This window comes from Prinia subflava, chromosome 2, assembly GCF_021018805.1.
Source record: "Prinia subflava isolate CZ2003 ecotype Zambia chromosome 2, Cam_Psub_1.2, whole genome shotgun sequence".
Classification (NCBI taxonomy): Eukaryota; Metazoa; Chordata; class Aves; order Passeriformes; family Cisticolidae; genus Prinia; species Prinia subflava.
The window spans coordinates 71,220,461-71,246,486 of NC_086248.1; the positions used below are offsets into that span (position 1 = coordinate 71,220,461).

Sequence of the window (26,026 nt, forward strand, 5' to 3'; positions counted from 1 at the left end):
GAACTGATTTAAGCTCTACCTGAGAGGGACTGTTTGTACCTGAGTGTGTGGGTGCATGCAGAAGAGGGGCCTGAATTAGGTTTTCTGCTGAAACCTAATTCAGTTCAAGACATGCAGTTCCATAACAGAGAGCCAGTCCAGGCCTGTGTCCAGGAGCTCTTCAGCTCCACAGAGTTTACAGACTAAATACAGAGCTACCTTTTGGGACTGTCTGCAATCTGTATTCACACCTGATCTTGCTAAAGCAGAACTCAATTCTGCAGTCCCTCCATGGAAAGCAGAAGTATATCCATGATGGTAAGTGCATGGATATTTTATGATAGCATGAGTAAAGAGGGGCAGAAGTTGCTTGTAGTGATAGCTCAGCCACCTGAGTTTTTTACCAAAAAAATACAGCATTTAGCACTGAAGTCCTAATGCTGAGTCTGGAGTGAAAATGGGGAATGAAAAGGCACACAGCTGTGAGCTGACACTTTAGACTATGAAAAATATCTTCCACACTTTCTATGTCTTGGTTTACCTTTTCAGGAAACACTGAATATGGCAGTGGGTAAGTGTTATTAAAATGAGAAGCATTCTTCATTGCCCCAGTAACCATACAGGCTTTGTAAAAACCATCCTGAGAATAAGTGACCTCCTGTCACTCCTTAGCCAGAAGTTAAAGTTGGAAAATAACAGGGCATCCCACAGGGATGGGATAGGAGGCAGAGAGGCTTTCTGTATTCTGCCCTGGTTTTGCCCTTCCTTCACTCTTTCTCTTCTGTTTACGTGAGGAGGATATTGATTCCAGAAGTGACAGTGGCAAGGTAAGTCAAAACTCCTCTTTGTTTTTCTGTAGGGAGGAGGACAGCCTTGTTCCAAATCTAATGCTCCTGGCGTGCTCTCCTCCTCTTTATGCTGCCTGGGATGTCTCAGAGAGCTGCTGGTTGCATTTACACTAATGACTGTTTTTCTCCCTCTGCCTCCCCCTCCAAGCTTACTAAGCTTTTTCTTTCAGCATGACCAATAAAGCATGAATGCAAATAGGCCTGAAGTCTTTTTTTTCCTCCTTTCATTTTTATTTTGCCACTTTTAGAAGTAACTGAAGAAAACAGTGTCATTCTGTTCCAGAAGAGCTTTTATACCAAGCTGACACTGTACATTTAAATATGTATTGCTTCCTCTATCATTTGCATTTTAATGTTCCAAACCAATAATCACGAAGTCTTGTGTGAAAATGTGAAATAATAAGGATGGAGAGAGGCTTGGATCTGATTCTAAACCTTCCTGAATTACACCTAGATGTGGCAATTCTTTGAGAGGCCTCTCTAAGAAATTTATTTAGATAAATATAAATATTCTGCAAGAGACTGTGCTGAATTGGCCTGATTGTTTGTCTGAGTATCCTAGCTTTTAGATACTGAGTCTACACAGCCTAGCAAGCTTTTTCTGGGGCAGCTGGTGCCCTGGTAATTCGTCTTCACTCTGCTTTGGAGACATTGCCCTTCAGGTATGCTGAAGAGCAGACTCCTTCGTTGTTTTGCCAATTGCTACCGATACCATTGATCTGGTGGCATTTCACAAGCACACTGCCTACCCAAGGCTGGTCTGGAAACAGCACGTGTGGTTCATGTTGCAAAAACAAGTCCCCACCAAAGGTCATAATATTTTTGTGTTCTGCTTCATTATTGCTGTCATTGAGCTCCACAGTACAGAATAGAAGGGCAGAATATCCTATTCAGAATTTACACTGTAAGAATTTTGTCTTATGTGCAAAGTAATACATTTGCAAGAAATTATTACATTGTGTAATGTAAGAAAAGGGGTTTTTTTCTGTGCTTCTTTTGAATAGTGTCTGTAAGTGAGAGGTTAGCTTGGAAGAAATAACTACTGGTAGCCCAGTTCTAGAAAAACATTTTTGTCTGCAATTTACTCTGCCTTTTTTTTTTTTTTTCTTTCAAGAGAAAAAATAAATTCAGCTATAAAAGCCAAATACATTTCTTGTATCACAGCTGTCATGAATTTAAATTCCCTCTTGGATCTTTACCACACAGTGTATCTCCACTGCAATATTTTGCTTCTTTTATAAATATGAAGCACTGAAGAACAAGATATTGAATATTTGAGGTATAAATCTGACAGAATAGTTTTCTTCTCAGTCTTAGGATGGAACCAGAAACAACCTCTTGAATAGCATAAGAACCAGTATGGATGCTTATTAGAGCTGTAATGATGCTCAAGATATTTCTCTTAAACTTTTAATTAAACTGCTTTACTGGTTCTCTGCCTGCTTTGCCTGTTTTCCTTCCAGGCTTTCCTCCAGGCCACAGATTAACACTTTCATTATGAACAACTTTACTACGAAGTTAAACCCAGGTTATGAGGAATCTATCTCTTCCTCACCATTTTCCCTTCTCTCTCCTTTTCATCTTTGTAACGGTGCAATCAGTTTCAAGAGAAGATGAAGGTGAGAAGAGCAAGTAAGGGGAAGCACAAACAGAGTTAGAATAAGAAAATTGTGGATACCTAGACTTTCCCCTGCTTTATATCTACAGATTTACTTTTTCTATCTTTCGTATTATATTTAATTTCCAGCAGGTTTCCCAGACATTTTGAAAAGCTGCTCTATTATAATTTAATTAAATCTTTGTATTTGCTGCTAACAAGATGTTATCTTCATCATTCTTGGAATCTTGTCTTGGGTTGTGGGTTGATGTGGATTTGCCATGGGCACAGAAACGTTTCCTGCACAAACACAAACTGTTAAAGCTTCCCCATTTCCTGGCTCAGTGTGACACACTGCTCAACTCCTTGTGTTTAGGTAATAGGATTAAATCAGGGATCACTCACATGGGCTGTGTGTTGGCTGATACTGATCTCTGCAGAAAGAAGGGTTTAGTTTGAGCAGGTGGTTGGGTTCCATGCTGTAACCTCAGGTGCCCTTCTGGAATGCAGTACTGGGATGTAGAGATCTGGCAAGAGTCAGACGCTGAGCTTCATCCAGCCCTGCAGCTCTCTCTGGGGTTACCTCTCACCCTGTCTGCAGCACAGTGCTGTGGCCTGGCTCCTGCCCTGTGCCCAAGGCACGGCCTCTTGCACTGGAAAAGAGGATCCATGAAAGGTCTGAACCCATGGAAAGAGCTGAACTCATGGAAGAGCTGTGAAAGGGAATTGTGAATGCCAGCATGCTAATCAGACCTGCCTAAAAGAGATGGTACAAAACAAAACACTGAGGAAAGGGGGTGGATCTGGCATGAAGCTTATTTGTGAACTCAACCCTTGAGCTAGAGCAGCCCTTTCATGCAAAAAGCTGTGGCTTTTTTTCTCTCTGTGAAGCACTGTTTCCAGGAACAAATATCTGCTTCCAAAGCCCCCAGCACCACGTCTCACTTTTCCCAGGTAATTCCTGTCTGACCTCACCACTCACAAGGGATGGATCTTTTCAGGATTTCTCTCTCCTTTAAGTTTTACTGGTCTGCTCAGGGTTTCATTCACCCGTGGCACCAGATATTGGTTCTCTTGTGTCCCTGTGGATTTCCTGATCAGGTGCATGGGGGAAAGTGGCAGTGCTTCCATTGGATCTTCAGCACCTGGTAACTCAGGGAGCTGTGCAAAGCTGTGACCATGCATTGCTCAGGAAGGGAAGATGCGTTTGTCCAAAACCCTGACCCCATGTGCCCAAAGAAAACATGTACAAGGCATTTTTCATCATTCCAGGAGAACTTTGACCTCCCAAGGGTGTGTTTACCAGCCCCGTCTGTGCCAAAAAGACTGGGAGGGGATATCAGCTTGGAAAAAACCAGGACTGAGACATTGGGCAGGTTTTGAGACTCTGGCTTTGGGATGCAGATGATGGAAACATCTGTGTGACATCTGAAACATCATTCTTTGGAACTTAGGCTCAAATGTGCAGAAGCACACCTGAATATTGCACCCTCACATAGCCATTCTGTTGGACACAGAGTTTCTTGTTTGCTTTCTGGTGGCTTCCAGGGACATTCTCAGACTTTCCACACTTTCTGTGAAGTGCTCTAAGATGTTTGTTATTTATGGAGCATTTCTGCTCCACATGTTCATTTACATTGAACTCAAACCTCTCTGAAGAAAATGGAGACCACAGCATATTCCTACGCAGGAAAGTTGAAAGTTTTCTGCTGTGGTTCTTTGGGTTTCAAGGTGGTGTTTCAAGAGAGCTGGTGGGAAATTGCACATCCAAATTCCTGCCTGCACTGGCAAATCCAGCAGTAGACACATGTGCACGCTTCCTTATCTGTCATGAGCAGACAGTTATTCTGTGAACCCAGGAATATGAATTTATTTATTCACATGCCTGTGAATGCTTCTGTCTGCAAGTTTTTGGCCACAGTCAGCGTAAGACTGAAACTGTCTAATGTGCTTGGAGAATTAAGGGATCTGCTAAAAAGAAGTCCTGAGATAAACCACAAATATCTGTGACTCAGCTGTGAACCAAGAAGAGTCTGAGCAGTCATACAGAAATGGGAAGTTTTGTCGATACAGATGGGAGGGAAAAAGGTGACCAATAATGGTAGTGAATATGGGAAGCATGTTTAAGCTTTAAGAATGTTGCTTATTTTGGAGGATTGAAGTACGTGAGCACTGCACAGGGCAAATGTCATCTCAGCAGTTTCTGACTGCCTGTGCTGTTAGCTGCCATAAGGAAAGTGAGACTTTGAGCAATACTATTCTGCATGATTCCTATGTCTGCTGTGCCTGTTCCTGGTTTACTTGAGTATGGAAGGGACAGGAAAAGAAAAAACAGGTGCTATTTCTATGATCCCCAGGCTGCTGGCTCTGAACTAGCTTGTCTGTTCCCTTTCATGGCATTTTCACTGAATTTGAAGATGGTTCAAGCAGCTTTACTGTGTTTCAACACTGTAGCTACACATAAGCATGACCATTCTGATGGTTTCTGATCCCCCAGCTCATGGTCATCACATTGACCACCTTGGAGAGGGAGAAAATATGTTAATAAGAGTATTGCTGTTGCTGTCTGATAGACAGAGTTTCAGAGATAAAAGACCAGTAAATTGTTAAGAGAATAAGTTACAGATTTGTTTCTGACACCCTTTCCTACATAAAAGAGTACAAAAAGTCTCAGGGAGATTTTCTGTGGAAAAAGGTGCTTCTCGGAGCCAAGGACTGCAGATCTTCCTGTGCAAATTATATTTCTCTTCTTTGAAAGTACACATATAGGATCAAACTCTGGTCCTAGGGGAAATCCATTTGGTAAAAGAACACACATCACTCTGTGGTAATGCAACTGTAAAGTTATAATGGAGGTCTAACCAGATCAAAATAGAGTAATTTAGAGAACTTCCATTATAATTTTAACCATTTTATCTTCACCTTTTCCTTAAATTATGTTTATATTTTCCAGCTAGGTCTTAGTTTGAATGGGAAACAAAACAGAATATCTTCTTCAAAAATGAAAGAATCCTATGCCTCATATTCCAGTATTTTGAAGACTTCCCACCCCCAAATATTTTATCATGTGGCAACAGACAGAGCATAACAGACCCTCAGTAACAAGCTGGAAATTCAGGGAATCAACCTTTTAAGTGTGCAGTATTTAATTTTGAACTAATTTATTTTTTAAATTTTAAATTTATTTTTATTTATTAAAAAATACAGTGATTAATAAGCCAGATGAATTCAAGCACTTAAGACCGGCATTGAGAACATGAGGGTTTTTTGTCCATTGCAATTCCTATGTCATGTGTCAAAAAAATTATACGATACAGAATTTGGTTAGTCTTTTTCTGTGCTTAATGTATAAGTCTAGTTATTCTGTAATTATTATAATATACAATAATGAAACAATAATTTCATTCCTTCTATGTAATGTGCTCTACCAGCTTTAATTAAACCTAACAACCTCATTAGTGAATATCATTATATTGGCGTTGGGGAGGCAATTCTATCTAGCGAAGACAGGATTATTAAATGACTGGAGATCTGCTGTACCAGATGTGCCACCGGGCTCCTGTTTGACCCTGTGAGATTGGTTTAAAGCCCCTGGGCCTCTTTTACCCCCGTGTCAAGTGAGAATCATCATGTTCCACGTCCTCAGTGAAACACTCTGCTTTCCACGGATTACAAATACCTCGTTTGAGCACTGTGTGTTTGCTAACAGAGACATGGAGGAGTCCTGCCCAGGATTCACAAGATAAGACGTTGTCAGTTCCTGGAATGGGCATCCCCAGATGCTCAATAACTTCACTAAAAGTTAATTCTGAGTGAATTAAGAGAACATTCATTCTGCACTGTCTTCCTCACGTTGTGCTGGTTTGGAGCAGGCTGCACACCCTGTGCAGACACCCAGAGCACTTCTGGTGCTCAGGTGCCCGCCTGGGAGCATGGCCTGGGTTCATATGCCCCCTCACCAGCCACTGCACCACTTCACACATTTGCAGAAGAGATTAGACTGACTTTGTCTCCTTTTGCAATTGAATTTACTTTGTGACCCTTTGTGGCGCAGACTGCACTAGTGGGCTTAGCCTGAGCGGCTGGCTGTGTGTGTTGCACAACATGAAAGCCCCCAAAAATGGAAGAGGTTTGACCTAAAGACGTTAGGACTTCAGAACTGAAATTGGAGCCACCTGATGTGAGCACCTCCTTGGTGGTTGTTTCCCAACAGAAACAGTTTTTTAAGAGGAAAGGCAAACAGGGCAGGAGAGGTTCACATCAGGCTGCCAGCAGGTGCTGGGGACTGCAGAATAAAGAATCAAGGCACCAGCAGGTGAAAAGGCCTGAAGGAGGGCAGCAGCAGGTGGACACAACAGCAGGGATTGATAACACTTGAGCACTGGAACTCATTTTCCCCTCAAATATTACATATTTTGTATTGTTACCAGCAGTAGGGAGCCTGGTTCAACAGAACAGATTTTTCCAGTTGCCTTTTTATTTCACCTCCCTCCCTGCAGACGATATGTGATGCTGGGTACTGCAGGGAGCCTCAGTTTTGCTGTGTTCTCTTTGAGACAGAAGATGCTTCAAATCCATGTTTGTGGGGCACAAAACAGTAAGTTTCACTGAGCATGGCTCCAGGTGAAGCAGCTGTAGAGACAGGTGGGACAGGGCTTCTGAAGGTCAAATGGCTGAGCAGGGTGCATCATGCGCAAAGACACACACACTGCTGTCTCTGGCAGTGTTAAAGTGAGGAGAAGAACCAGCTGGAGAATAAGGAATATTGGCATCCTTGGTGCTTGGGAGGAAGATGCTACGTGGATAGAGGTTGCAGAAAACTGGCCATTCATTACAATTAACTGGTTGAAATGACAGTGGAACAGCATAGAAGTGTAGATTTGTCAGAAATGCGCAGACATAAACTTCAGGTTATGAAGAAATTCCTGTCACGTGAGTTGGTTCTTGGAAAAAATAGCATAAATATTTATACATTAGTATGCTTAAGATGGTATGTGTCTGACTTTCTCTTATTTATGGTATCTTAACTCTCAAATACACATTGAAGTTAAATTCATACCAACAGTTTGAAACTGTGTGAGTTTAAGGTCTCTGTGCCTTCAGTCTCAGGGGGGTTAGCACTGGAAAAGTGTGGATGATTGCAAGTTGCAATATAAAATTGAAATCTTTTCAGATTTACCCTCTAGCATTTTGAAGTGATTCATTTGTAGTGTTGGCTCAGTCCCTGGTTTCTTCTAAAGGAAGAACATGCTGAAACAGAGGGTCATGTGAACATTTGTCTACTATTGAACACTGACTGCCACGATTTTCCAGTAAGTTGCAAGATTTATCCAGTTTTGACTTTGTTACCCAAGCTGCCTATCTGTGCTACCAACTGAACTGAAGAAATGCAGATGGTGACGTCATTATTCCTATTATTAAAAGTTATTATTATTCATATTTTATGTCAAGCAATTATGACCCATTGGGGTGGCCAAAGATGCTGAACTGAGATAAATTGCTATAAAGCAATTCCAGTGTTCAGCCCTCCAGTTTTTGCCCTTGCTGGATTTCATATAAAAAGGTGTATACCACAAAGTGTAGAACTAGCAGGCTGAATGTCAGGATACACAGCTCAGTAACTATTATTTACTATCCAAAAAAGTTAGTCTTTTTTTAGCTACCTTAGATGAAACTTTAAGGTAGCTTTGAGATACTAAAATGAGTTAAATTCCCAACTGTTTTGTGAAAATCAGAGAGAGAATGCAAAAGCAAGGTGAATAAAGTCCCATTGGGATCATGCAACTGTAACTGGGGTTCCCATTCCCTCCAGAGGAGCAGCCATCACCTGGCCCAGTAAACACCTGCTGGCCCTGCTAGAATGGCATCAACAGCACCAGTGCCACCACTGTGTGCTGGCCATCACCCAGCCAGGAGCACGAGCTGGGAGGAGGGCAACACTGGAAAGAACTGTCAAAAAGGAGGATGGGATTTACAGAAAAGTAGGACAAAAATCCCAAGGAACTAGGGAAAAGAGCCTTCTCTTGTTCCTCTGTGCAGGAAAGAAGGAAATCTGATATTTCACTTCAAAGTACTGGGATTAATTAAACCAGCCCTTTAGATCGTGAGCTGTATTTGTCTCGTGGTTTCTGAAATCCAGAATGCTTTTCCTGCTAATGCTTTCATTGCCAGTACAAAGATTGTAATTGTATTTCTATGCACAAGATGCTCAGATATATCACATATAATCAACAGTGAGTTAAATTATTTATCTTCCTAAAAAAACCCCTTTGCATGTCCCTAAGGTACAAGGTTGATGCACAGATGCGTTATAGAGCCATACAGTTCCAGAAAATGCAAACACATTCACAGGCAGTCCAGACAGGGAATTGTCATGAGCAGGCCACCAGCAAATTTTACAATAGGCATTTTCATTCAAGGAATCCTGGGGCTGGAGACAGTGTGTAGGAGCTGGTCTCCAGTTTGTCCCAAAGCACTGGAAACATTAATGAGATCATGCTCAGAACACATCTGCTTGCTTGTTTTTTTTTTTGTTTTTTTTTTTTTTTTTGTTTTTTTTTTTTTTTTTTTTTAATGAGAAAACTGAGGCACAAGAGAAAGAAGACTTGAGGAAGACAGCGTTTAGCAAAATTTGCTATGTATATTTACTTGTGAAGATCCTACTATTTACCCTTAATTCTGAGATCACCCTTGCATGATGCAGGAACTGTTTCCTCACAGATAACGTGGGGGACAAGAGAGAAACAGTGCAATGCTAAGATTTCAGCTGTGGCTGCCGCCTGATTTGGCCACAGCTTCTCCTGCTAGAGGTCATTAACTTGACAGGTTGCTGCTGTACAAATCCCACAGCACTACAGAAGCAGAAACCAGATGATTTCCATCAACTTCTCATAATTGTAAACAAAAGACAATGAGAAACATCAGGGAGTCACATTTCACTGGAGCATAGAGACAGTGGGGGGCATAATTAGCATTGGAATCATATCTGCATCAAATTCAAAATTAGTAAAAATAAAGAAAATTCTTCACTTCTCAGATGAAAAGCAGCAATTCTCCTGTGCATTGCATTTTTTATTAAAATTGCTTTTCTTACTACTTGCAAGATTTAAATAAAAGATCTGCAAAACCAGACAATTTATTTTTCCAGCCATCTCAGTGGGTATGTTCCCCACGTGTGCTATTTATATTTCAACAAAGAAGGGTGGATAGATACCTAATTGTTTCTGGATTGTCATCTTTCAGCAGTAGCCAGATCAGCTTTTTTGCTCTTTTCTATTAGAATATGATCCCTTCATGAAAGATGACGCAGACAAAAGTCACACCTCAGAGAGATATGATGGAAAGCAGGAATTTGCATATGCTCTGTTTGCCTTCTTCCCTTGGCAGCCTAGACAGAATGAGCGAGGCTTGGATGTCTGCACTGAATTGGTTTTGGGGGAGGATGTGCTCTCATGCACAGAGCACCACCCTGAGTTTCAGGGAACTGGGAACATTCCCCCCTCTGCCACTGGCTCATAGGTGACCTTGGGGAAAAACTCACTTCAGGCCCAAATTTTGTTTTCCCTCAACTGTAAAATGAGGTCAGTGATGCCAAAGTCTTCCATGAGCATTATGGATGAAAAGGTGTCATAAGAGCTACCTATGCGTTATCATTTCCTGGGATAATGGGCTGCAGTCTCCTTCCTCTAAGGTGCTGTGGGACCTTGAGGTGCAGAGTGCCTGCATAGAAACAACCATTATAGACATGGAGGTACTTAATTTACTCTCATCCCTGTTGGGAGCCTCTCAGGATAACTGGCTAGTAGGAGAGCGCAAAACCTCTGTGTCGTGGCATTGATGCCTTAAGCTTTAGCTTTCGTAATTTCCAGATTCTGTACTGCATTAGTAAATAACTCTGAACTTCATATAAAGTGTTAGCAAGTTCTCCTCAAAGTGTAGTTAGACAAAACAATCCTTTTTCAGCCTGAGAACCAAGGACACTGTTGCAGCTTCAGGCCCAAAAAGTGTAAACACCAGCAAATTGAACAGTGCAGTCTGGGAGGATAGGACTTCCGAACCTGAAACTGTAATGGATGATTAACCCCAGTATGTAAAAGGACCAAAACTTATAAAAGTGTGAAAACTCATAACCAGTTGTCCATCTTAGGTCCATCTTGGGTCCATCTTGGGCAGAACCACTTGGGCCAGGCTCTTGTACTGCCCAAAGAGCATCCTTTGAAGGCCTTTTAATAAACACCTACTTTATTCCTTTAACACTGTCTAGCCTTTCAAGGCATCAGTATGGCTCACCCTAAAGCAACTTGGCAAGGACACAAGACTCAGGGACATCCCCAAACACCTCTGCCATGTCCAGCCTGGACACCTGAGTCAAGGTAGTGTTTGTTTCCTCAATACATTGATGCCCAGGGATTGAGCTATGTGGAGATTCGATGTGAATTGTAAATTAAAGCCTTTATCTAAATACTCTTTGCTAGCATAGATCAAACAGTGGAAGCTGAGCTGACAGGTTAATCCCATTGCCAGGAGATTTCAGTATTTCCAAAGCAGGTTTTGTCTGGATTTGGAGTGAAACCCCCGAGGCTGCTGTTCATCCTGGGAGAGAGCAGCATCCCTGTGGGCAGAGGAAATGGTGGAAAATGGGGCAGGGTTCAGCCAAATCCATGCTCTGCCAGAATTGTTTCTAAAACTAGCAAATTATGGAACATTTGATCTTGTTAGCTGGCATTTCCAACAATAAAAACAGACAATTTTTTTTCTCTTTCCTGAGCAACCCTATTCTGATAATATAAAAACACATTTATCCAAAAAGATATCAGTAAACCACAAAGCTTGCAGGTTTACCTGCAAAAGCTTCATAATCTCTTTGAATATTTGAATCTTTTTGTTCATCTGGTCCTCTGAAAATGTAGAGAGAGGCTAGATGAGAACAGCTGTTCTCAAAACAGTCCTCAGCACAGATCAGATGATCTGAACTTTGCATTTGAACACCCATCCTGCATACCTCCCTCTGATTCTAGGTCTGATCTGTACCCACATAAGCACAAGGCCAGCCTCTGGCTAAGGTTTGAATGCCACTGAAAACCCACAAGAAATAATTGCTCTTCCTGAAAAGAACTTGTCCCAACGAGTGGAAATCATTTCATAATGGCTTGTAAGATCATACTTCTCCAGTCTCCAAGCCCCAGTGATACAATAAGATAATAAATCTCACTGAAGAGTGAAGAGTGCTGTAATTGATGGGAATATGTAGACAGAGAATGCAAATCTCAAAGTACATCTGGAGCATCTGAACAGGTGATATGTTCACAGTGGAGATCACAGAACTGGGCCTTTTGCACTTGGCATCATTAAGATTTGCTCACCAAGCTTAATTGTAAGTGTGAATTCTAATCTCAGTTTTCCATAGTTCATTTGAAGGCATTGTCTGATAATTCCAGTGGTGCTGCTGATGATCTGTGTGGCTGAAAAGTAACATTAGGTCACAATCCTGCTTTCTCAATTTGGTGCAAGCATGACCAGCTTCTCTAGATCGCCACTGTATCTCTCTGGAAACCACAGTATATGTGACATTGCAAAAAGCCTGTGCTGTCCCTGTGACACATTTACAGTCATGCCCCAGCCTGGGGGTCACTTCACAAATTTCCACTTGGTCAGCTGAAAAAAATTTGCCCTCCTTCATGGACAGCAGTACAGTGAGGGATTTTTTTTTTTTTTTTTTTTTAACAAAAAGGTTTTAAAATGGATTGAACAAAGTAACAAAACTCCCCTTGTAATCAGTGCTGAATGACAGTTAATAAATGCAGAAGAACTTGAAGAGATTAGCAAGCAAGTAAATCATTACAAAAAATAGTTAGGCTCGCCACTGTAAAAAAAGTTCCAAGTTTCTAAGGGTATTGAAAAGTAATATCCATTTTGACTTTTTTCTTGTTTGAGAGCATATCATTAATTATTTCATACAAAAACATTACATTAAAAAAGCCATTGTATCTGTAAATGAATGGCAAATCACTGCTTAAATGAAATGGAAAAAATCCACTGTCTGTGAGTCTTTCTCTAAATATTACTTTTCAGTTTTATAAAAGGAAATCTTCTGCATCCAATAGAAGCATTTTCTGCAGCTAATTAGATTGATTTACATATGGTTGCATGAGAGAAAGAAAACAATCTCATTTCTCTTGGTGGAAAGAACAGCTGGAGGTTGAGCTCCTTAGAGACACCAATCCTGCCCTGCTTTTGCTTTCTGTCTTCAGGTATTTTCTCTTGTTTAGAATATTCTGATTGTCCTTCAGACTCATCCTCCCCTGACCTGAAGGTTGAATTTAATACAGAAGGAAAGAGGAACTGCTGATTTGTGATCATGTCAAAGAGGCTGGGGCACATGTGCCAAAGAAAATGTGACTGATTTTTTCCTCTTCCCTAGCTAATTCAGAAAATTCTTGATCAATCAGGCATAGTCCCATGAGCACTGGAACACTCATGGAGCAGAGCTTTAAAACACTGTATTTCACCTTCCTGTCTAGTAGCAAGAGTTGGAAATGTACCCACAGATGCCTCCTGGTTTGAAGAAATAGGGGTTAAGATCTTTGAGCCTTTGGCTTACTATCGTCCTGTGAAGTCTCTGCTGTGGCAGATTCTGGAGGGAATCATGATTTTTCTCACTATGGTTGTGTGATGGTTTTTCTTCCTGGAAGCTGCCTGCTGGACAAACACATCTTCAGCAATATTGTTGGCAGCTCCACGTTCAGCCTGAAGTCCAACACAAGGCTTGAAAATAATAAATCATATTAGATAAAATAATTACTTAATTTCTTTAAAACTAAAGAAAAAATCACACATGCTGTGTTTGCAAGAGGAAAAGCTTTATCATCCATCACAGCACATAATCTGTTTTAGATGTACTGTTTAAGTGCTCTTTGAAGGTAAATATTTAATTATGCCTTCAAAACATATTAGAGTTTACAGTTTATCACAAATGTGCAAATCACGTTTCTATCCATGTATCCTTTGGTTTCTCAGCTTACTTACCTTCCCTTTAAACTTGTATTCAAAGAGTCTCTATTGCAACATCAAGCTCTGGGAAATGAGTTTACAAATTGAGGTTGGTTTTCAAGGAGTGCTTGCACGCTTAGTGTTTGTGTTGATGTTTTCCAGAGGGTTGTTTTTTTTTTAATCTATAAAGAGGCCGTGCAATTAGGATAAAATAACAGATGATCAGATATTCAGAGGCTGTTTCAGCTCCTGGAGAGGGGAATTCTGGCAGAAGACTCTCTCTCTTTGAATGGCACAGAGGACTTTGTGCAGGGAAAGAAGGAAAGTTACTGTACACACACAAGTAGGAGTGCTCAGTTCCTGGGCTCCAGTGGCACTGGAATGCTCAGCCCCACTGCCTGTAGCACTGATGGTCAGCTTCATCAAACAGTGATTTATGGAGGGAAGGTTTCTATCAACAAACAGGCACCCTTAGATACTGATTTGTCTTAACCTAGAAAAGAGGGAAGAAGTGGAAAGAACAAAAGTCAGGTTTCAATGTGAGAGAGCACAGCACCTCACCACATGAAGGCTTCAGCCTCTCTGAGGACAAAACAGGATATTTTGTGTGGCACAGTCATGATCCTAGAAATGCAAGAAACAAAAGGCATCACAGTCTGAAGTTACAACTCATCTCTGAATCACAGGAAAGGCTTCTCACCTGGTATATGTCTGATTGAAGGCGTAACGCTGCATCTGATTAGATGTGTCAGAAAAGTAAAGCTTGCAAAAATCCTTTCACAACTGTTCTGGTTTTTGAGGAGAAAAAAAATATTCCTTCAAATGTGTTACAGTCCTTCTAAGAATGCACATGCAAACACATACAAAATGCCCTGCCTGGAGATTTTGAAACTTCAGTGTTTTGATTTCTCCTTTACATTATTTTTCTGTGGGTGCAGTTGAAGTAAAGACAAACTCCAACACTGGAAGTCAAGAAAAAAGGAGCTGTTGGCCCTCTAGCCAGTTAGTAAATAGAACTTGCTCTGGGTATGGCAGGCAAGTGCCTCCTCCACCCAGACTTTGGTTCTTCAAGGACATTAGTGTGATTTTTCATGCAGTAACAGTTTGCTCTTGCCAGTGCATGTCTAACAGCTTACCCCTCTGGCTCTGATCTATTAGCAGTGATGAATTCCAGTCAAGGGAAACAAGTTAAGCTGCAGTATCTCTTGAACTTTAAAGCATGACAGAGCATTAATGAGGACCAGCACTGGCTTATCTCCATAGAGTGGTGCCTGATAGTTCCTTTGTTTCTGTGTCCCATACCAGTAGTGATTTGCAGGAATTTCTCTAGAATTCAAGTTCTTCTTTTCCCAGTGTTGTTCACTGGTCACAACAACCCCTGTATGTTTCTGGGAACTGCTTTTCTTTGGCTGCACCTGTAGTAGTAACACCAAGAGGAGAAGAATGTAGAATACAGAGAGGGCATCCTAGCAGGATTGATCATCTGTTCAGTAGCATGAGCTGGTTTAACTGCTCAGGGCTGTACTCTTCCCAGTGCCACAGTAGTGGGCTGTAGTGGATCACTTGCTTTCTGCTTGGAGTGTTGTATCTGCTGCTTCCACTCCCTGTCCTTCTGAGAAATGTTTGGATAGGTTTTCTGGTTGGAAGATGAACTGCAGTACACATGTGTGTCTGTAGAGCTAGGCAAGGAACAAAGACACACTGAGAACATATTAGAATAAAAACACTCTAGGATACTCAACATAAAAGCCAGCAGCAAAGGTTTAAAGTCACTACAAAGGCTGAGAATCTGCAAGTTAAGGCACAACACCCCCTGCTTAGCCCACATCACCCTGCCTTGGGGCTGTGCTGTGCAGTGAGAGCTGCAGCACGCCTGTGGGAGGGAACCAGCACTGCTAACAGGATCTTCAGGTCCTACTTGGTGCGTGGCTCGAGGGTTCAGGTTTTATCCCATGCTTCTCATCCCCCTGGAGAAGCTCTCTGTAAATACCTGCAAAGCCATTTCATTTGTCTTCTTTCCAGTCTGTCCTCACGCCCCTCCTTGGGCACAGGAGTGGCAGGGCTGGAGGTGAGCCTGGCATCCCACCCAGCAGGCAACAACAGCCTGTCCTCTTGGGATTAGCACAGCTCTAGCTTCGTGCCTGGCAGCTTGTTTGCCTGTTGGGGCTGCCTTTCGTTCCGTTTGTGCAGTAGCTGGCACAATGGGGTCCTGGCACCACATCTTTAAATACTGGCATCATGCAAATGGGAAGATGCATCCCTGTTTGCCTTCCAACAGAGCAGCTGGTTTGGAGCCACCTCTCCAGTAAAATGGAATGAATCTTTACATTTCTCATATTGAGGCATGCGCTACTTGCTAAACAAGTGGGCACCCCTGTGCAGCTGTCACACCTTCAGGAAGATTGCAGCACCTTTGCCCAGGACAGAAGAACCACACCAAGTTACCAGGTTGTGCTATTCCTCTGCTTCTCTTGCTCATGCCCAGGGAAGTGGGTCTGTCACACCAGACTTATTCAAGGTGGTTGAACCAGCACAGTGAGTCAGGCCATTGCTCTCAGAGCTCTACTGTTGTCATCCGGAGCACTAGAAGCATTCAGCTTTAACTTTTTACCAGTCTATTTTTTTTTTGCCATTTCTCTTTAACTTTCTACCATTTTTTTTTCAGCAAACAAAAATGATTTGTACCATGGAAATGCTTGCTACTAGGATCAGATCAGCTCCTCTGGACTATAGAATACTCTTGCTGTATCCATGGGCAGAGGTAGGAGAGGGGCCTTTTGTGATGAGTCTGATGCAATGACAGGTTTCATAGGAGGATCGTGAGGATTCTCTCAGCAGAATGGAATCTCTGGGAGAAAGTGTTGCCTTCTGGTGAGCATCCCCTTGACTCTCAAGACAGCTACAAACCACTGGAAGAAATCCTACATTTAATCAGAACTCAGATCTTACTGCCATGGACAGAAATTAGCCTTGTGCTTTGCTCATATTGTTACCACCTCTGACAGTGCAAGGGCCTCAGGCTCACTGAGCCCTCACGCTGACTGACCCTTCTCCTAGCTGCTTTGTTCCACACACAACAAAAGTCAGCAGTGCAAAAAATTAGATGTCCTCTTGTTGGGGAAGATGAAACAGGAAAATCTTACAAATATGATGGCTTGGCAAAAGAATCTGAGAATACGAAACCTATAAGTGAAATGGAAATGAGAGCTAGTTTTGATGTATAAGATTCCAAGCCAGTCAGTTACTGAACAACTGGAAAGACAATGGTTGAGTGAGCTGAAGTAAGATCCCTGTTGATTGAACAATGTCCTTGGCAAACAGAAGGGATGCTTCTGCAAGCTGAAGAGTCCAAGAGTCAGAGAGACCCTGCCAGTTCAGCAGAGAAACAAAAAGGGGTCTATAAAGTAGATTTTAGGGTTTAAAATATAACACAGTATGGTACTGTAATACTTCTAATAGGCTGTATGTAGATTCTGCAGGATTTGTGTCTTTTACTGGTTGGATGTTGTAAATTAGCATATTCAGTACAGAAAAAGATATAATGTATTGTAACCAAAATTTAAGCATCTCTCAGGCACGCTTTTAGCTGTGACTAGCAGCTTTAAGCTGGCTCTTTGTTACCTGTGACCCTATGCAATAAACTGCACATTAGAAGAGCTGCCGGGAGTCCAGAGATCCCTTGTCAACTCTCTCTTCTACATCTCTTCTCCATAATACAGGATCAGGATTATTCCTCTCTGGAATATATGCATTTGGCCCCCTCGAAGACCAAAGTTTCTAGTAATGTTACTTCTGCAGCTCCCTGAGCAAGCATTGGAAAATTTGATAGATCTCACCATTACTATATTTTCACTGATGTCTCCCCTGCATTCTTTACATGCTAGGAGCTTACTTGTTTTTTCTGTGCCTAGGTTTTAGTACAATCATTTGACAATAAATGGTTAGAATGGTCATCATGAGAGATGTGAAGCTCTGAAAACCTTTGCAGTGGGTGAAATCCAATAGCAGTTTCCTCTACCCAGGCCAAAGCCTCAATTGCATAAATCAGCACAGTTTCACTGCCAAGCATAAAGTTTGCACTCATTTACATCAGCAAGAATACCTCCCTAAGAATTTTAGTCCCTTGTATAACAAGGTTAAATCTTTCCCACTTCTTGTTTCTGAAACCATGCTGAATTTTAAGCTTCCTTAAATCCACTCCAGTAATTCTCATTCCTTTGAGTCAGAATTATTGACAATCAAATTTATCTATAATGAACAAGAAGTGAGCTTGAAGAAAGGTTTTCCATTTTGGATTTTTTTTTTCTTTTTGTGTCCTTCTAGTGTCCTTCCTCAGCCCTAACTCCCTCCCTCCCTTATTTGAAATCCTTCCTGCCAATAGCTCTGAAAACAACCTGGAAAACAGAGTATGCCCATTTAGTTTTGGTATTTTTCTTTCCCAAGCCTTATTAGCTAGCACTGTATGCATCATCATAATTGTGGTAAGAGGCTGTCAGCATCCCTGCCTGGTTTCACAGATTGCTCTGACTGCTTTCCAAGCATCCCTAAGAATAGCTCAAGACAGTGATGTACGATGGTGAGTAGAGAGCTGTCATCATAACGGCTCCTCTGTTCCCATGGACCTCTACCAGGAATCACAAAGGTTATACTGGAGAATATCCTTTGAAAGTCTGGAGTGGGAGAGGTGGGCAAGAAGCAGCTGAGGTGCACAGACTGTGTTCCTTCTATCCTCTGACTCTGAGCAACACTGAACACAGATATCATCTAAAGCCAGTTATCAGTGCACTGTTTGTTCATTCTGAGCAGGCAGATTATTTGTAATGGTTAATCTGTATTGTTGTACTACCCGAAAACCAAAGCAGAGGGCATTTGCTGGAGTAATGACCTTGTAAAGAAAGGCAGCACCTCAAAGCTGCTGCTTATTGTGAAGGGCTCAAAAATGGGTATTTCATACTATATTTTTTGTGTCTTGCACTTCTTACAGAGACAGATGCAGCAATCAGTGCTGCATGGCTAAGAACCAAACACACATATTTGCACATTCTTAAAGGTCATCTGTCAACAAACTCAAGTTTAGAGTCACGGACAGTTCTTGAAAGGTGTGCAGAAGCTTGCTTGTTGTTCCCCTTTGACTCTTATGCTTATTAGTAGGAACACAGATAATTAACTGCAGACTTGCTGTTCCACTGCTGAAATTTGCAAACCTGCCACATTGACATAATGAAAGATAATGCCTTTGGGGACAGAACAAGTATGGATTTTTTTCCCACAAACCTCTTTTGTAAAAGCAAGCAGACAAAAAACATCACTCTACCTTTGTTTTTAAGCCTTTACTGATCTGTCCAAAACTTGTCTTTAGGTCACCATGCAGAAGAATTCATGCCTTTAGGAAAACAGGTTGAAGAATTCATGATAGAGCTCAGAGAACGTCTCTTGTCTTTCTCTTTTATTTCATTTTTCCCTTTCAGAAAGGTACCCAGTCAGTGTCCCAGTGCTTTGCTGGGTGGAGCAGAATGACAAGAACAGGCTGGGAGAGGCACACATGGAGCACTGCCCTTGTGGTCCATCTGATGGGGCTGTCCCTGGTAAACACAGTGTCAATGGGGTTTATGTCTTGAACAGATACAGGGGAAGGCCACTGAGTGATAGCTTGTCCTAGGTGAGGATGGTCTGGGCTCTGTTCCCAGCTCTGCCATGCTGTCCTTCTGGCACATATTTTCCTGTGCATCATTTTCCTCGGAAACAGGGAAAGAGAAGGAGTTCAGCTGAACCCCAGGGCTGGCCATGGGGAGGTGCCTCCAGTGCTCAGCCCCACTGCCCAGCATGGCACGGCAGAAGACCCCAGTGCAGCAGAGAAAATGCCCAGCAGTGAACGTCCTCTCTGCAGCAGTGGGTGACTGGAGCAGGCTGAGCTTTCCTTAGCAATCGTTATATGTCTTCTGGTTTTGTTTCATCCCAAAAGGCTCCAGCCCATGTACTTGGAGGTTCCCCTGCCGTGTGAACCAGCATAGAGGTGACAAGCAAATGGGAGACCCAAGATCTGAGGCAGGAGCGTGGAGGCTCTGTGCTGGTCTGTCCAAAGCAGTCTTGGCTATCATTTATTTTCTTGCAATCTGGCTCTGGGCAAATTTTACTTGACCAAACACAATGCCTTGATTCTGTGAGAGTCCCCTCCTTGCAGAGGAAATTAATGGTGGTAATTGCTACAGCTCTGAATCTGCTGGAGGTGGGCTGGGACTCCCATCAAACAACTGCACAGGGAGGATGGGGATGGCTGCCTGCTGCTAACTAAACCCATGTCTGTATTGCTGTGTGTGACCCCTGTGTCATTCCACCCACTGCCACTTGGGAACCTGTGGAAGGGGCTCAGGAAGGCAGGGATGCCTCTGGAGGTTCCTGCACACTGCCTCCAGTCAGGTGCTGAGGCACAGCCCATCATGAGTTTTGGAAGGCTCCTAGCCCACACACCCTGCAATAAGGAGGGCCCATATCTACCTGGTGCCTGGAGGCAGTTGCAGTCTGCTGTTTCTCTGGAAGAAAACTCGCAATTTTCCCCAGTAAGTGCTCCCAGTTGTAGCAACAATTCCAAAGTCACGTCATGTTTTACTAGCTTTGCATGCCTTTCATACCAAGTTGCTATCAAAAGTATACATGTGTCTCGATTCAAAGTTATTCAAGATGTGGAGCGACCAGATTTTGTCAGTGAAAAGGGTTTCATTCACCTACAAAACTTTTTAGAAAATGCATTTCTTAAAATTCATGTACAAAGCCAGAGAGATGCTGAGATGTGCTGATACCTAGTGTTTGGTTTAAATGACTGTAGCTTTAAAAATGCTGAACTCCACTGTCTTCAAAACTAGCTTTTTCTCTCTATGAAATCCACTAGCAGCCCCAAATACAATCATGGTTAGAACGTCTGGCCCCAGCCATAGCCAAATCACTTGCCCACGATTTTTGGTTGTAACTCGTGTGAGGGTAGACTGGTTCCTCCTCCACCCCAGATGGGCAGGGCTCTAGGGCAGCCTGGGCTGGTTTGATTTAGAGTCTCTAAACTGAATTGCATTTAAAAGGAAAAGCTCCCTCCCCAAATTGTTTTTCTGATGAAATTGTGCTTGGCTGAAAGTGCAAAAAGGGCCAGAGGGAGCCCATGGGCCTCCACTAATGCAGTCGCAGTCCAAACCCACCTCCTCCACGTGCAGGTGTCATCAGGGAATACTGGACCATGGCTTCAAGAAGGCATTGCTGGAGGGAGCATGAGGAAATGCAGCTGACCAAGCCAGTGCCTTCCTGGGGTTCCCAGGGCAGCAGCTGCCAGGGATCAGGACTGCCATGTGTGGAAGGATGCCCTCTGTGAGGGGCCACCCATGGTGGGTGGCACAGCTGGGCTGTGACTTCAAGGAGGCTGCAGCAATGCAGCTCAGTACAGCTTAGCCATTGATGTGGCTCTTGGCACCACATCTGAGGAGACTGCTGCACAGCAATTATTTCACCTCAGGCATTTTGCACATGAAACAGCCAAAATTTCAGCTGGTGTTGAACTAAAAATATCCTGGTTGTGTGCAATTGTAGACCCTCTCTGGCATCCATTTACCCCAGAGCAGCAATGGTAAAACACCCAGAGGAAAGAGTTGCTTGGAGTCTAGGAGTATGCAGCAATGAACTTTGAATCCTGAGAACATCCTTTATTTGTCTAACTTATCTAAGATACACCTGTAGATCTGATGGAAGAATATACCCCTAAGAAATAAAGCCAAGTGAACAGAAGGGAAGTGAAGGATCAGCTTTGTTCCATACTGTATAACTGAAGGCCCATGTGCAAAAGTGTACTTTTGACATCATGCTTTTTTTCCTCTCTGCCCTATTTCTACTTTGGGAAATTTCATATATCCTGTCCAAGCTTATGATATTTTTAAGAGATAAGCACAACATTTTATCCAGTCTGCAGTAAAGGGTATGGAAGGGAGAAGAGTCAATAATTTTAACTCGATCTCACTAAAATGAATCAATTTTATTCTTGATGATGACAATGTATTTAATATCCTATATATTGTATATGACTATCAGAAGCATAGTTAATAGGAAAGAGAAGCTTATACCTGGGGCTGTAACTGTGTGAAAGTCTTTTTCATCCAGCTCCTCAATCACTCACTGAAATTTTGTCCCAATCTTCACCCTGCAACTTCCACCACTTTTATTTTTCTATGGACACACACTACTCTGGGCACCAGGTGTTAGGGAGTTTGGGGTGCCAAGGAGCCCATGCAGCCTCCCAATGCGTTTAAAAAACCCAAAGAACCTGGTCCTGCAGCCCCCTCCTCTTGCTGTTTGGGCACACAGAGAGCCTTCAGACAAAATGTGGGTGGGCTCATTCCCTGATCCTTGGGCTGACCCTTGCAAAAACACGTGTGGGCTGCTTGCAAATGCCAATCCTTGGATCAGAGGCAGGCCATGTACCAGTGCAGAGCAATGAGCAACCCGCCCCTACCTGCACACAGCTAGCAGCAAATGCATAGATCCTGCCTGATTTGGTTGTTGTTGGTGCCCTGGAGTACACAAGACACCATCTGAGGTGTTGGATTGTACAGATCCATATGATTAAAAGATGGCTTTGAATGGAGCACAATAAATTGTCAAAGAGGAAGAGGAAAGAGTAAAAGCTGGAATGTCTGAAATTATTCCACTCTAATAAGTGTGCAGTTGGTGAACTGCTTAGAAGAAATACCATTCTTGCTTTTGCCAAGCAGCTGTTCCCCAAAGGCTTCCAAATCAGCAGGTTTGTGCCCTTTCATCCCTTACACAGTCCTGAAAGTAAGTGGAAATGCCAGTCCTTCAAATAACCAATGTCAAATGCACAGAACAGCGCATCTGCAGCCTTTTCAGATCGAGTCCTTCTCCATACCCTGAGTAGCTCTGCACCCCATCTAATATGGACTCAGGTTCTCAGATGCCTTTCATTTTCAGATTTCAGGGAAAGGATGTAAGTCTCTGAAAGATTTATGTTATCCCTAAAGCTCTGGGACAAAGCAGTGATCTATGATCTGTTCCTCCAGCCCAGTGGAACTTGCCACAACCAAGAGAAAGGCCACTCTTATGGGACACGGACTTCTCAGGAGTTAGCCCAAAATGGTGGTAAGAAGCTTCCCTGAAAAATTAAGACACTCTCAACCCTCATTTCTTGTTGTGGCTACAGGCAAGGCACTTCCTTTGCTATTTCTTTCATTCCTATCAATGCAAGGCGAAGTGTGTGTGTTTATATATACATATATAAAGTACATTTACATAAAGAAGCATGCACACACGTACATGTACATACACAAATATATGTACATCAGTGCATACAGAGAATTAAAGAGTCTCAAAAGCAAACACTGTGCTGTGCACACATCTTCCCACGTGGGGAGGATGAGAGAGCAAGCACACGACAGCTGTTGGTTGTATTGCTTAATGAACCACCCTGGAGCATCCCACTGCTCAGTGTGGTATAACCAGCACAGAATAAACTGCAATCAAATAGGCAGGACTGGGTGCTGAGATGGAAGGAGCCTGAGGAGAAAGACAGCTGCAGGGGGTCTGGGTGTTGGCAGGGGAGAAAAACAGGTGTGCAAAAGAGTGTGTCACAGCAGCTGGAGTTGGGCTTGGGAGAGGTTAAGGAGGGTAGGTAGGCTGGGTAGGAAGATAAGGTAGCAGGGAAGTGGGATGCAGTGTTCAAAGGATAAGGTGAAGGTGAAATATTTTGAAGAGGTGATTTGAAATAGGCAATTTAGTCAAAAAGATTCTATGTGTAAGGAAGGTAAGGTGGAGGAAGGGAAGATTTGCATTTATTGTGAAATAAATATATAATAATAAATATATAAATCAGATATTTATTTATATACATTTTATTTTATAAAATAAATAAATGTCACATTGTTTAAATTGAAAACTGTCTCCTTTGCATCACTAACCTGTAATCTCATAGCAGCATTACCCAAATGTCTTGCAGACTGAGATGGATTCTCTACTGTAGGTAAGAAATATCCTGTGTGATGGAGGATGCACTGAGAGGAGACCACCAGAAACTCAAAAAAAGCCCTTGCTCTGTACTCTTGCTCCAGGCTCTAGTCATGAAACACGAAAATGTTTCCTGCAAACTATTTTAGACAGAAGCAAAGGAATTGCTGGTTATAAATGGAACAGCATGTCTTTTTTCATCTGTGTATTCACAGCGCTGGAAACAAGCAAGAGCTGAAGATGTAGTTATTGAAGCAGATGAATAGACATCATCATTTGAGTTCTGCACATGAATATGGAGTAGGAATTAAATCATGGGCAATGTGTGATATTTTAACCCAAAACTACAACTTGTGCAGAACATTTTCTTACAAATCTGTGCTCAAAGTGGTTTCTAAACCACCATTATTCAGACTATTTGGATTTCTACTTCAAGAAAGCCAGAATAACAACATCAACTTAAAAAATCAGATCAGAATGACCTTCTTAATGTTGTTTTCAATCACCCCATGGCCTGCTGCATAATGTGAGTTTCATTTTAGTAGCAGTCTGTTTTGCTATCCATCACTGAGCGTGATGGAGTTACTTCATAAAGGGAATCCTTGTCCTTTTATAATCACACACAGTAATCAACTATCTCCTGTAAGAATTAACTGTTATAGGTAGCAGCCTACTTTTATTTCCAATCAGCATGATTTACAGGCATGTACAGCAAAGTAAGTAGGGAGTTTTTATTTCCAGCTTCATACATGGCTAGACAAGTGACAACGTCCCACAAAGACAATATACAGAGAGACTACAGACTAATCAGGTGAGGTCTTGAGATGCCGCTGTTGGGGTGATAAAGCACACTCAGTGTGACTTGCTGTGTGTGACATTAGTTACATCAAAAGGCAAAGAGAGAGAAAAACTCGCTATAGAAAAATGATGCTCTGGCATTCCATACTGCTGCACTCACTCTCCCTGATTTTCAGATGAAACCCAATGGCAAACTAACAACAATTTCATTTATCACTGCTAGTCCTGCAAACTGAAATAGGGATATGTAACCCAGAGGCCCAGGGAGTTTTATCACTGACTTCATTAGAAACAGAATTTCCCCAAAGCTTTCTGGAAATGTAGACATTTGGCAAAGCAGAGAGTTTGTGTCAAAGTCTCAAACTCAGCCTTCTCTGACCCCTCACCTGATGCAGAAGCCCATACCCTGCATCTCAGGGCTGGCAATAGGTTACACCCACCAGAAAGCTTGCACCCAGTTGGTGCTACTGTTTGTTATTGTCCCAGGACCTAGGGCATCCCCTGAAAACCTCAGCCTCACATTTCAGGAGCTGATCACATAAGAGTGCTGGAAATTCAAGGAAATTCAGGGAGCTAATAGCAGCACTGTGGTAGCAGGGGAGGGAGACCAGAGGTCAGCCCATAGCAGAGGTGGGGCTCACAGTGCAGAGCCTGACTGCAGGCTGCCTCTCTCCCTGGAGAGGAGCTGTGGTCCACAGCACAGTGGAGAGGCAGCAGAGCTCGCTGGTGCAGTGCATCCCCAGGCATTTCTAGTATAGCTATAATTCAAACTGATGGGATTTTTGAAAAATGTTTTACCACCTCATCTATCTAGGTCTGATTTGATTCCATCAACGGAGCAGCTAAGTTTTCTCTTTTTTTCCCACCCCAATACTAATGTAAATTCTGTAAGTTGCAGGTGTCAGGAAATCTTAAAATAATGTTGTGATGGGATGGGAAGGAAAATATATAGTTCCTCAGCTTCTACATATTTAACAATAATAAAAAGATACCACAAGACAAAGCAGATAATACTGATTTACTGCAACCCTATTTGCATGTATACATGAATATACACTTTTATTTGGACTTTATGATTTATTCATTATATACATAAAGAGATAATGAACAACACATCTGCATGCTATGAATCCAGGTTTCATTGAGGCTTGTCATTTACAAAATAAAGCAAAATCCCTGAGGATGAACCTTCTGCTCTCTTTCTAGTGTACTGTATTTGGGATGTCAGGAGTCTTTAAAGTTAGTCTTTTATTTAAAATAAATACGCAGACATCATAAGAGCAAGCATATTATCACACAGGGAGGCAGGCAGACTATATCTGCAATTTAAGAAAATACATTTTTTGAACACAAATTATGCACCTGCTTTGTTTTTTCCTGTTACTGGAAAAATCAGACAGAACAGGAATTCACTCATTAAAAGTGACTGAAGCTGTAGTTTTGCGAATGTCTCTGCATGACAATGACTTAGCACAGTGGAAAAACCCCAGCAGTACAACAGCTCGAAAGCTTCTCACAGAAGGTAGTGATGATATATAGCTGTCAGACACGATAATTTTCACAACAATGTTTAGTTGGATTTTTTAAAAAATCCTTTTGTAGTGCAAAAGAAATTCTATGGGTTTTTCATCAACCAAAACCTGAAAAGCCTGAAAGAAACCCCAACCAACAAAGCAAAAAAATCCTTCTGTGCAATGTATTTGCTTTCTAAAATGTGAGACTGTAAAAACCAGTTACCTTCATTTCTTTTCAGTAAAACTTACTATCTCAAACCCAGGTGTAGAAGAAGTACTCCCAGGGAAATGTGTACAAGCCATTCTAGTAT

General features: G+C 42.2%; 1 long non-coding RNA gene across 1 annotated transcript in view; it reads left to right on the forward strand.

The window, feature by feature from the left end:
• Positions 1–614: 614 nt before the first annotated feature.
• LOC134547015 (uncharacterized) overlaps positions 615–26,026 on the forward strand; it is a 64,481-nt gene continuing 39,069 nt past the window's right edge. Inside the window, exon 1 of the long non-coding RNA XR_010079337.1 lies at positions 615–806. This is a non-coding gene — a long non-coding RNA (uncharacterized LOC134547015). The remainder of the gene's footprint in view (positions 807–26,026) is intronic.